We start from the raw sequence: 12,022 nt of genomic DNA on the forward strand, positions 1-12,022 counted from the left end.
AGTCATCGATTTGTATCTTCACAATTTTGGCACAAATCAATGATAGCATAAGGGATCCAATCTTCTAGTCTTTAAAGACCAAGTTTAGGTATTAATGTCCAATTTATCACATGAAGATGAAATGAAAACGTAACACACTCTTGAAGAATGTGAATGGAGATTATTAAGAAAAAATATCACTTGACGATCAATACTTAAGAGTATAATGAATGTTTTATAGTATTATTTTATTGATAAAATTCAAATTTGAGGTTTATAGGCTAATCCCTAAGTTATTATGGTTGGGTTGCTCTTAAATCTTTAAAAAAGAGAGGATTGTATGATGCTCATATGTTTATTTAGGATTAGAAACATATGTTTAAAGATTTAAGGGTTAAGGTTCAATTTTGCCCCTGTACTTATTTTTTAAGAGTATTGGACACCTTGTACTCTTAAGTGAGGCAATTTTACCCCTGAACTATTTTTTTAAGGAGTAAAAACCCCCTCCATTAATGAACTATTAACTTTGTTGTTATATGCTGATATGGCATGTTCATGGGGTCCACATACAGTGACAAGTCAAATTCTAACCATGTTCTTTAGTGCTAATTTTTTCCTGAACTCTTTTTTCAAGAGCATTAAGTATCCTAAAATCTTTTTATAAGAGTGTTGGGTACCCTAACGTCTTGTTAAAATAAACTTTAATAAATATTATTAAAATATTAAGTATTTTAATATTTAATAATTTAAATATTATCATTTAAAACATTACACCACCCAATTTAATATTTTAATATATTTGATATTCTGTAATTTTGCACTAAAAATGAAGCAAATTAACCTCCAAGTTAAAGATTTTTTTCTCATCTCTCCATTTTTCTCTTATTGAGTAACTTTTTTGTAGCATAGTGATGGAACAAGCGATATCTTTTAAATAAATATTTTTATTGTCATATTATTGATCTTGATTTGTCATGTTTATGATTTTACTATTAACACTATAACGTACAGAGAGTATTAAATTTGAGTAATGCAATATTTTGAGAAAGATCATTCGTTGACCAAACAAAAATTAAGGAACCTAGCCAATATTAAAATACCCAACACACACAAAAGGTGTAATAATTTGGATATTGTATTAGAAAGAAGATTGATATATAAAAATAAGAAGCCATCTATAAATTTATAAAATGTTAGCAAAAATAATATATAAATATATAAATATTAAATTGGGTGGTGTAATGTTTTAAATAATAATATTTAAATTATTAAATATTAAAATACTTAATATTTTAATAATATTTATTTAATTTTATTTTAACAAAACTTCAAAGTGCCCAACGCTTTGAAAAAAGACTTTAGGATGCTTATCACTCTTAAAAAAGAGTTCAAGAAAAAATTAACACCAAAGGACATGCCACATCTTACATGTCACTGTGCATGAGCTCATTCATATGCCATATCACAAAAAATAGAAAAAATTAACTATTGATTAGTAGAAGGAGGTTTTTGCTACTCTAAAAAATAATTCAAGAGTAAAAAGCCCCACTTAAGAGTATAGGGTGCCCAACCCTCCTAAAAAATAAGTACAGGGACAAATCTGAACCTTAACCCAAGATTTAAAATGATGATTCTAGGTTTGAAACTAAATTTCTTATTTATGGAGTAACTTTATATGAGTTTATGGAATGAAAAGAGGAAAATGGTGATATTAGAAATGATTTAGATGTTAAGTATAACTTGTTGATATTTTTAAATATGTTAGAAGGGAATAAAATTTTGGTTAGTCATACTAACCTTAGATTGGTATAACTAATGAAATAAGGAATGTAAGTTATATTCCTTAACTCCTTAACGATATGACTAGAATTGTTTATTAGTTTCAAATCTTGGAACTAATGCTATATGATGTGGAAAATTATTGTAGATTGTGTTGGTAAAGATTATGGAAAAAGAAAAATTGTAAAGGATAAATTATTGATAAAGCCAGAAGGTAATCATATTTTAATTTTTATTATTGTTGCCTACTGTTATTTGTGTGATTATTTAAAAATTATGTTGAGATGTTTATTGAGAAATTATGGTGATATGTTTATTGAGAAAGTGTAGAATTGTGGATATATATTTTGAAATGTTTTTATATTGTAATATTGTTGGATTTAAGAAAAATTGTGAAGCTTGATGTTGTATAATTATGCATTGATAATATTTAATTACTTGACTTTTGCAAGAAGTGTTGGGAGATTTATTGTGTTGTATTAATGTGCCAAATGGTATGCCCCTATTAGAGGCCTAATAGGCAGCTTGCAAAAGCTATGGCTCGAGAATAATGGAGGAAAATAAGGATGATTGTTTGGCATACTATTAACCTCTAAAATTTCATGTTATTTTATCACATTTTCCTTAGATTTTGATTCATTTGGGCTCAATTGTATATGTTTTTATTGCCCAAATTAGGAAAATGTGCATTTTATTTTGGATTTGTATTCTTGATTTTGACTTGATGTTTTTGGCCTAATTTCATGTTATTTTAGTTGAAGATTTGATTAGAAGCATTTTAGAGCTTTGTGGATGTTTTTGGAAAGCTTTTGGATGAAAAAAATCAAGTTCAAAGTGAATAATTTTCATTAGCTACAAAAACAATGTAAACTTGCCAAAGCCGTCCTAAAGCCGTGACTTTCATTAGTGACTTTTACCACTATCAAAAAAATGCTGCATTTTATTAAGTCTAAAACTGGTTGGATAAGACACTTATATTCTGAGACCTCGACTTAAAAGTCATTCTACACACTTAAAAACACTTTGGGAGCTTTGTTGTGCTAGGATTTGAGCTTTGGATAAGTTGAGTTTAGGAGTTGAAGCTTTGAAGAGATTTAAAACTCTATTTCTTCAGTTCCTTTGCTTCTTCCCCATTTCTCTTCTTGTAATCTTGTAATAGTTATGAATATCTTGTATATTTGTAGCTTTTTAATGTTTATGAGTAGTTAAACTCTTTGCTCTAATATTATTTTAAACCTTTATATGGATTAACATTACGTTCCTCCTCTTTTTTTGTGATTAATGATATATATGTATTTATTTTACTCTTTCCTTAATGCTTCTAAATGATTGGCTACCATTTAGATATTGGGTTCACTTAATTGATGCTTGAGAGGACTAGGTTAAGTGTGAAACTTGGATAAAATTATGCAAGAACTTGATATTTGCATATTAAATGGATGGTTTTGCTAGTAAGATGGAGATATAATTGCTAGCCTTGCGTAGCTACATTAGGGTTGGTGTTTAAAATTGAGTTTTATTAATTGTAACAAGGGATTGAGCAATTAATTTAACTAAACACTTATTCATGACTTGAGAGAGCTTGTCCAAGTATTTTTAGAATCCTAAATTAACATTTATTTTCATTAAAAGTATTTATGAGAAGAGATAATTTTGGTGTTATAAAATGAAAAGGGGATAAATAATCCCAAGTCCTAATTTGTATTTGAAGTATGTGAATCAATTACTTTTCTCTATTTACTATTATTAATTTAGTTTTCAAGATCAAATTTTTTCTAATTGTGTTTAGCTCAACTTGATCAAATTTGCTTAGTCTTTTGCTTGATCATTATTTTTAAACAAATCCTCGAGAAAACAATACTTTACTCATCTTATATTATTTGCTTCGACCCGTGCACTTGCGGTGAACAACACATACAATATAATATCTCTTGTATCTATTTAAAATGTATTATTTTTTCCCCATTTAGTAGGCTCACATATAACTATTTACATACATTATCATAAATTGGCATTAGTTATTAAGACTTTTTAGTCTCACTCCCTATGGTTAACAATTTTAAGGAGAAAACCCAAGTGTGGCACATGAAGAAGCCACTGAGGCTTAGTGGTGTGGAATTACTTCCTCTCTTTATGTTTGGATTTATGATTTTTAATTATGCATTATTGCCAATGTTATGGTTTTTGTTATTTATGAGCATGTAGACTCATGATTGTGATTGTGCCTCTTTAAATAATTTCTACATTATGTATACTTTTGTGACGACTGTAAACCATGAATTATTAAGAAATAATTTTGGTATTTATTAAAGTATTGATGATATTTGATATGGATGGTTTAAAATAGCATATTGGCTAGGCCATATGTTTTGGCTTGTCTATTAAATTTGATAAATTGCTGCATTTGTGGATGTTGGCTTTGGTTTGCATTTGTAGGGAGTATAACAATAGGAAATGATATTTTGGCTTGGGTGGCATGTGGGAGGATAAAAATTTATTTAGATATTGTGTTGCAAAATCAAAAGTTAAATGTTAGATGATATTATGTTAAATTTCCTTTATATAAATTGTGTTAAGTCACTATAACTCAACTATGGTTTTTATTTATGCATAAGTAGCAAAAAGAGTTACTATACGCTATTTGGAATGGTTGTGAAGCAGTCAAAAGTTTTGTAATGCATAATGGTTTTTAATTCGTATTTTATTCTTGTTTATTATGTTTCAACTTATAGGATTATATGAGCCTTTCACACTTATTTTTATTTATAAATACTTGGGATCCCAAATCTTGAAAATGACTATCTAGTAAACTAAATTCAAATTACCATAGTAGTTTCTATTTATCTAGTTTGTTGCTTTCTACTATAGTAAAATCTTTTTTTACTATGGTAGTCATTTGAAAAGAAAAGTGGTTTCATTTCTTTTTATCATAGTAGTTATTTCTAAAAGATAGACTGCTTCTATGAAATTATGTTTTATTCTTTTCCACCATAGTAATCCCTTTTTAACATGGTAGTACTTTTTGTAACATCCTAAAAAATTAACTTAAGGTTGGTTGGGTTATGAAGTACAAATTAAACAATTAAAAGTTAACTTAGATTAAAAGATAATATACAGATAGCTAATGAGTCTATCGGACCCTAATTAGTGCTTAGAATTGGATCTTAGGTAGTATTAGGCCACATTTAGGCCCACTTAGATGGATTATGTTTGGAACATTAATTTTTGATCTTTGGCCATAGCCAAAAGTCTCTTGGCCGTAGCCAAAACGTGATTTTTTAAGATTCCAAATCCACATTTTAGCTCAAAAAATTAGAGAGTTAAGTGGGAGTCCGAAGGTGAAGGAGGAGAGCTCTGCTAGGGTTTGGTGTGGGAATCCAATTGAGTCTATTTGGAGCTTCTAATCACTTGGGTAAGTGCCTACAACCTCTTTTCTTCCTTTCTTGTGCATTTTCATCATTGTTTTTTGGGAGTTCTTTAGGAATCCAAAAATGAGTTGTGATTTTGCCTAAAATTTTGACTTCAATGGGATTAATAGATATTTATTTAAGTGCCTTACCCTTAGGTTATGGTTCTAATAAAGTTTTAAGATTTCAAAGTGAGGTTTGAAGTATATCCTAGAACTAATTAGTTGAGCTAAGAAGGTTATGAGTTATTAATGGTGTTGATTAGTCTAATAGGAGTCCAAGTGAACTAATGGAACCTAAAAATAAATTTGGTTATAGGTAGATGACCATAATGGAATTTTTAGGTTTAGGCTTTGATTAGAGTTAATTAAAGATAATTAATCATTAATAACTATTGATGTGTTTGATTATAGATTAACCATTGTTAGTGCTATTGAGCTTATTGGAGCCTTTGTTTGATATTCATAGGTACTATTGATTGGTAAATCAAGAGTTGAGGTAATCGAAAATTTAATTATAGTATATCATTGTGTCTGCATTTTCACTTTAAGCATTCTTATGAATGACTTAAAATGAGCTTATGGATGAATTTATTGATTTTCAACTATTACCCAAATATGAAACATGGCTCATTTTGATGAAGTGCTTGGTAATTATACTTATATAAATGCTATGTGATATTGGAATATGACATGTTAAGCCTGGAGTAGTTATGACATGAATGCGTGTTAGCATGATGAGTAATTGTAATTGATGATATTTGAAGAATTGTGATAAGCATGCAAGTCCTAAAAAATTATGAGGGATAATGAATTACTATGATATACATAAGTTTATATTCACATATGTTGATTGAATTTGCATGATCATAATAGGTAGAAGTTCACCCTAACATTGTAAAGGGATTATGATAGAAAATCCACGTGGTATAACCTTTACTAAGTTTGCACATAATGATTGACATACTTCATTACTTTATGTGCTTAGTATTGCCAACAACCTATGATTGTGGCATGGGTAAAGCACAATATTCAGTATCATCGATCTTGGATTGGACAGTTGGGTCAGGCATTTATGACACCCCGAAATTCAAGTAGGGGGAATCCATGGTTAGAGAGTGAGTGTAAGAGCCTTTGGCCTAGTGACCCTTCACAATTGGAGAATAGGGCTAGTCCAATCATATGGGCTAGACCTATATAAGATAATAGCCAATGGATTCAGTCAAATGATATAATGAGTGGTATAAGGCCATTGTATTTGATCATGTGAAACACATTATAAAAATGTATTGTGAATAATGTTTGTTTTCCTTATGTGATATTAAATGCTTAATTGTTGTGATTGTCACACTTTAATATGCTTAATTAAATTATTTGGTTATTGAGATTTTTATCTCACTCCCATAGTTTAATGTTCACAGGTGAGGATTAAGCTAAAAGTAAGGGGGAGGCCTATAAAGCTAAAGACTGAGTAATCAATTGTAATATCTCTAGTTTTATCTTTTACATATATTTGACTATAATGTTTGCTAACTAGGAGTCTTTCATATTGACTTAAGGTTATTTAAAATCTACTTGCATTTATAACCTTAAACGATGAATTTAGTCATTTTTAGATTGTCTTGCCCATAAAAGGGTCCAAACCCCTAGTCTTACTATGGTAGCACGTCAAAATAGTTTAAACAAGTATATATTAACAAGTTAGATGAATTTTACATGTTTTGGGTGATTATTTAGCTTGAATGTAAATAATTATATTTTCACCCCCTCGTTATGTACTTTATGGTAGTTGGGTGATCAATTTTTATATTAAGAGTTATTTGATACTTATAACTATTTGGACAAGTGTATTAGGACTTATTGAGTGTGGTTCGAGTCCTTACATGGGCTAATGGCTTATGGTTTGAGATTTGAACATTTGGTTGATGGTTTATAGGCACAAATGTGAAATTGTGATCCTGAGTATCTAAATTCTTCATCTGATATCAAATTAACATGAAACCAAAATCATTAGCTATATTATGTGATTGTTGACATGTGGGCATCACCTCAATCAAAGATCTAAATCAAAAGTTATGCACATTGGAAGTTAGGGGTTGATAGCTGTCATAATAGGTGCTGTCATATCTTTGGCCGCAATTTATGAATTGTTGGCCATAGCCAAATGAGTGGCAGAGACCATTTCACTGCAGCCAAAAGGAAATTGGCCATAGCTAAAATCTTCTCTAGAAGTGTCGGTCGTGGCTTAATGTGCTCTGGCCGCTCTCTATTAAGAAAAAATGACTCTTTTGATCTTATTTTGACTTATTTTCAACTCCAAATGTTTTCCATGCCTCCTAAATATGTTTTACTTTGATTTATAATAATGACATTTTAAACTTGGTCTTAAGATTAAATGATTTATAAGATTTTATCTATACAAGGTTTTCTTACTTAACCTTAATAGTTTTCAAACAATCAAGGTTAATCCTTTTGTACCATAACATCTTTTCTTATTAAATTAGTTGTAAACATTATGGTAGCTCTACCTTAAAGTTAAGTATGTGCTAATTATATATCTAAGAAGTGAAGGTTTTACACTTTTCAAGTTAAATAATTGTTCTAAAAAGGGATTAGTTAACTTTTTTTTTTTGCCACCGTAAACATTTATCTACCATAGTTAAGTTTAATAATTAGGAGAAATTTTGAGAGTGTTACACTACTATTTTTGTAGAACCACTCTTAAGGTGTATAAGCTTTATATGCTCTACATGAACAGGTTATTATCCTTGCATGGTTTTTCATAGCCTTGTATCAAGAAAAAAAAAAAAAAAACCTACAACTCATGCTCTTAGTTGCTTCTTTGTCAACAAATTCAATCAAAATCTTTGTCAACAATTAAGTATGTGTTTTGATTAAAAAAATTCACACATGAGATTAAAGTCAATTAAGGTTAGCAAGCTAAAATTTTAATTCAAAGGCTAGTTGAGATGTATAATAACAAAAAAAGACATGATTTTTCCTATGTATATTTTTGTGACTAATTTTATATTTTTAGGAAAAATATTAATCTTGAAATTAAATTTTTTTTAAAGAGTACATTACAAATATAAAAAAATATAATTGAAATTTATTTAAATAATTTCATTGAAAAGCTAGTTTAGATATTGTATAATGATAAAAAAAAGAACATGAATTTTATTATATATATTTTTTCGAATCATTTAATATTTTTAAGAAAAATAATAAAATTTTATGTATAATGAATAAAAGGGTATGAATTTGTTGATAAATATTTTTTGAATTTAATATTTTAAAAATATTGAAATTTAAATTATAATTTTTTAAAAAAGAGTCTATATTTTCATCAAGCTTGTTTTGATTTTTTTTTTCAAATATAAGTTATTTCCTAAAAAAAAAAAAGGCTATTCTTCTACACCTAGTTTGGAGCTTTCTTATCAATTACTCCCTTCAATCATATTATAATACACCTTTTAAAAATAATTTTTTATTCAAAATATAGGATACCTTTTAACAATTAAATTACTTTTTTTAAGTTTATCCCTTCTTGATTAGTGTAAAATCATTTAATTTAATCGTGTCATCACTTAGAGTCAAGGGTTTAATGAAAATATATATCACTTTTTTATGATATCAAGAAAAAAAAATTATTTTTCTTAATATACATAAAACAGTTGAAAGTATCCTATAATAAAGATCAGAGGGAATATATACTTGTCAAAATATTTAAAAATTAGAAAACAATAAAAAATAATATTTTTTGAAAGTTTTTTTAAAATAAATTTAACAGCTTTAATCGGCCATAGTGAATCAAACAACATCATTTTTTTTAATCTTTTGACAAAAGAAAAAATGGCAAAAAAGGAGAAAAATTAAACAAATAGAGACTTGAGAACTCATCCCCTTCCTCCTCTCTTTACTCTATCCAGCAAATCCGATAGCTAGAAGAAGGCGGTGAGCAACACAATCTCAACGCAAGAAGAAGAAGAAGAAGAAGGACGATGCAATCTGGATGGTGAGCAACATAGACCAGGAAAGGCAAGACGCAAGGCCTTCTTAGACAAGGACGATAGCGAACACAACAGGCTACTAGCGACAGCAGCGAGAAGGAGGAGGTGAAGAGCTTCTAAAGATCAAAGGCAAAGCAAAGAGACGAGAGGGGGTCAAAAGGTTTGTGACTTGTGAAGATAAGTAGGAGAGAGAGAATGCACCATCGTCCACCAAAACCTGACCACACAGTGAGAAGCTCCTTCAACCATCTTCAGCCAAAACGCTCGTTACTCTTCCACTAAGCTTTCAACAGCAATCCAAACATAGCCTAAGCTCGCTCTATGATATATATAGTTGGCTCAAATTCTCTATTATGACAAAGGTGTTAAGAAATGACTTAATTATTTTATTCATGAGCCATTCATTTGTATAGATGTGAGAATATGTGCTTGGCTTTGGACTATCCGTTTAAACCCTTTTTCTTTTAATTTGGGCTTTGAAAATTAAGAAATTTTTATACATAAGGACCTCTCTAAGACTAGCTTTTTAAACCTTAAAACTTCAAGTTCAGGCTCACCCATATTTATTTTAACTTTAACCTTGAAAAATCATAGTATTTGATATCTTTGAATTAAATTTAGACTTTCGAATGTGTTTGTATTGTAAAATTATTATTTGTATTATTTATTTTGAATTTTAGAATATTTTAATTTGTAATTTAGAGCATATATATATATAAATATAATATAATATAATAATGACAAACTTATTTTTAAAAAATAAAAAATGAGCTTTTAGGCACAATACTAAACTCGATCGATTGCGTTTGAAGAAATTGTCAAGTTTATGTAAAGAGCTTTGTAAGTCTAAGCTCATATGATATGAGCCAAGCTCATAAGTGTCGTGTCCATATAAGTCAGACTAACTCGATTGTCAATTTTACATTTATAAGACTTGGGCTATAATTAAAATTAAGAGACTTTCTTCTTTAGTATCTTAATTCTCACAAGACTTGAGCTTATCTATTCGCTTGCTCTACTTGGGTGATATAGCTATTTTCTCTACTCTGAGATGCATAACTTTGTGGTGTGTCTAGTGGTTTGGTAGCTTAAGTCATTGGTGCATTTTTAACTCATACTCCTTCTAATTTATTTATAAATTATTTTCACCATATTTCATCATAATTATAAAAAATCTTAAACTTTATTAACTCTATCTTAAAATTTAATAAATTTTTACTTATATCCTCAATAAAGACAAAGAGAATTATTTTTAATAATTTTTTTCTGTCATTTAATAAGGATAAAAATATAAAGATAAGTATAGAAAATAATGAAGTTCTTCATAAATAAAACTAAAATTAATTTTCTATCTATATCGTATAAATAAGATCTACATGAACAGTGGTCGGATATCTTGTCCACTTACTAATTGATGTCTTTATCATATGGTAAGCACAAGGAGTGCACATTCTTTTTTATATCCTTGCTGCTTTATCTTCTGGTCTTTGTTGCCTAACACCAAGTAAAATATAGGAAACGGATTTTTACAACAAAAAATAATAATCTTTTAGATAGTCTAAATTTAATCTATGCCATTTGAATTTGATGTTGTTTGTAAAAAAGTTCGACAAATTCTTTAGGCGGCAAAAGATGGTTCTACCTTCCAATGGTTTTATATATATATATATATATATATGAGATCGTGGAATCATTAGTTCAACTTACAGTTGAGAAAATATGTCAGGCTTATTAGGTTGCCCGTGTTTTAGGATTTTAAATTGAAATATTTTTACATAACAAGAGCTTCTAAACCTGACTTATTCAATTTTTTTTAAAAAAAAGCTTAAGATTGGGCTATCTATTTAAGCTTGTATTTAATTTTATTCCCAAAAGATGAGATATTTTTAATTTTTAAATTAAATTTAGATTTTAGAATATATGTACTTTAGAAAGTAAATATGTAATATTAAAATGTAAAAATTAACTTTTAAAAAACTAAAAAGACTTATAGGTCCAACCTTAAGTCCAATTAATAAAGGTTGATTTTGTCGGGAAAAAAAACTGACTTTCAGATAATAAAGCTTTTGGACATGAGTTCATGTGGTCTAGGCCCATCCGTTTACTAGCTCTAATCAAAATTTTAAGGGATAATATAACATTTAGTTTCTAAGCTTTTTTTCAATTATCAATTGAGTAATTGAGTGTTGATTCAATGTATAATTTAATCTTTGTAATTCACAGTGTTAAGGAATTATATGAATTGATTTGTATTGAATTTAAAAAAAAAACTATAAAAACTGATTTGTTTCAAATCAATAAACTATACTTCCTCTTGTCCTATTTATAAAGCAAAGAGCAAATATTTTTGTGTCTCTTTATGAGTCATGTCATTAAATTTTTTTTACTGATTTTTTATTTTAACATTTATTAATTGTTGAAAATAAAATATATTATTAAAATATATATATTTAATAGGGGTGAAATTGAGAACTTGTTAAAGTTTTAGATAGAGTAATGAATTTTAATATTTTTTTATTTCAATAAAATATGTTCAAAATGACTTATAAATAGAATTTAATATTATTTTAAATTTTCAATTCCAAATCTAGGAACTAAATCGATCATTGAGTAAAGGTTTTTAAAAGTTTATGGACTAAGAGATAGAGAGAGAGGAAACGGAACCTTAAGACATAAGGGAAAAAAAAGATAATCTCAAACGTGAAAACCATTGTTCGTGTTGTGTGTGTGTGTGTGTGTGTGTGTGAGGGAGGGGGGGGGGGGGGGGGGGGGAGAGAGGGAGGGAGAGAGAGAGAGAGAGAGGAGATTGAAAGTGGAAACGGAACTTTAAGACATAAGGAAAAAAAGA

The sequence above is a fragment of the Prosopis cineraria genome, unplaced genomic scaffold (genome assembly GCF_029017545.1).
Source record: "Prosopis cineraria cultivar Desert tree isolate PC_DT_omini unplaced genomic scaffold, ASM2901754v1 PC94, whole genome shotgun sequence".
Classification (NCBI taxonomy): domain Eukaryota; kingdom Viridiplantae; phylum Streptophyta; class Magnoliopsida; order Fabales; family Fabaceae; genus Prosopis; species Prosopis cineraria.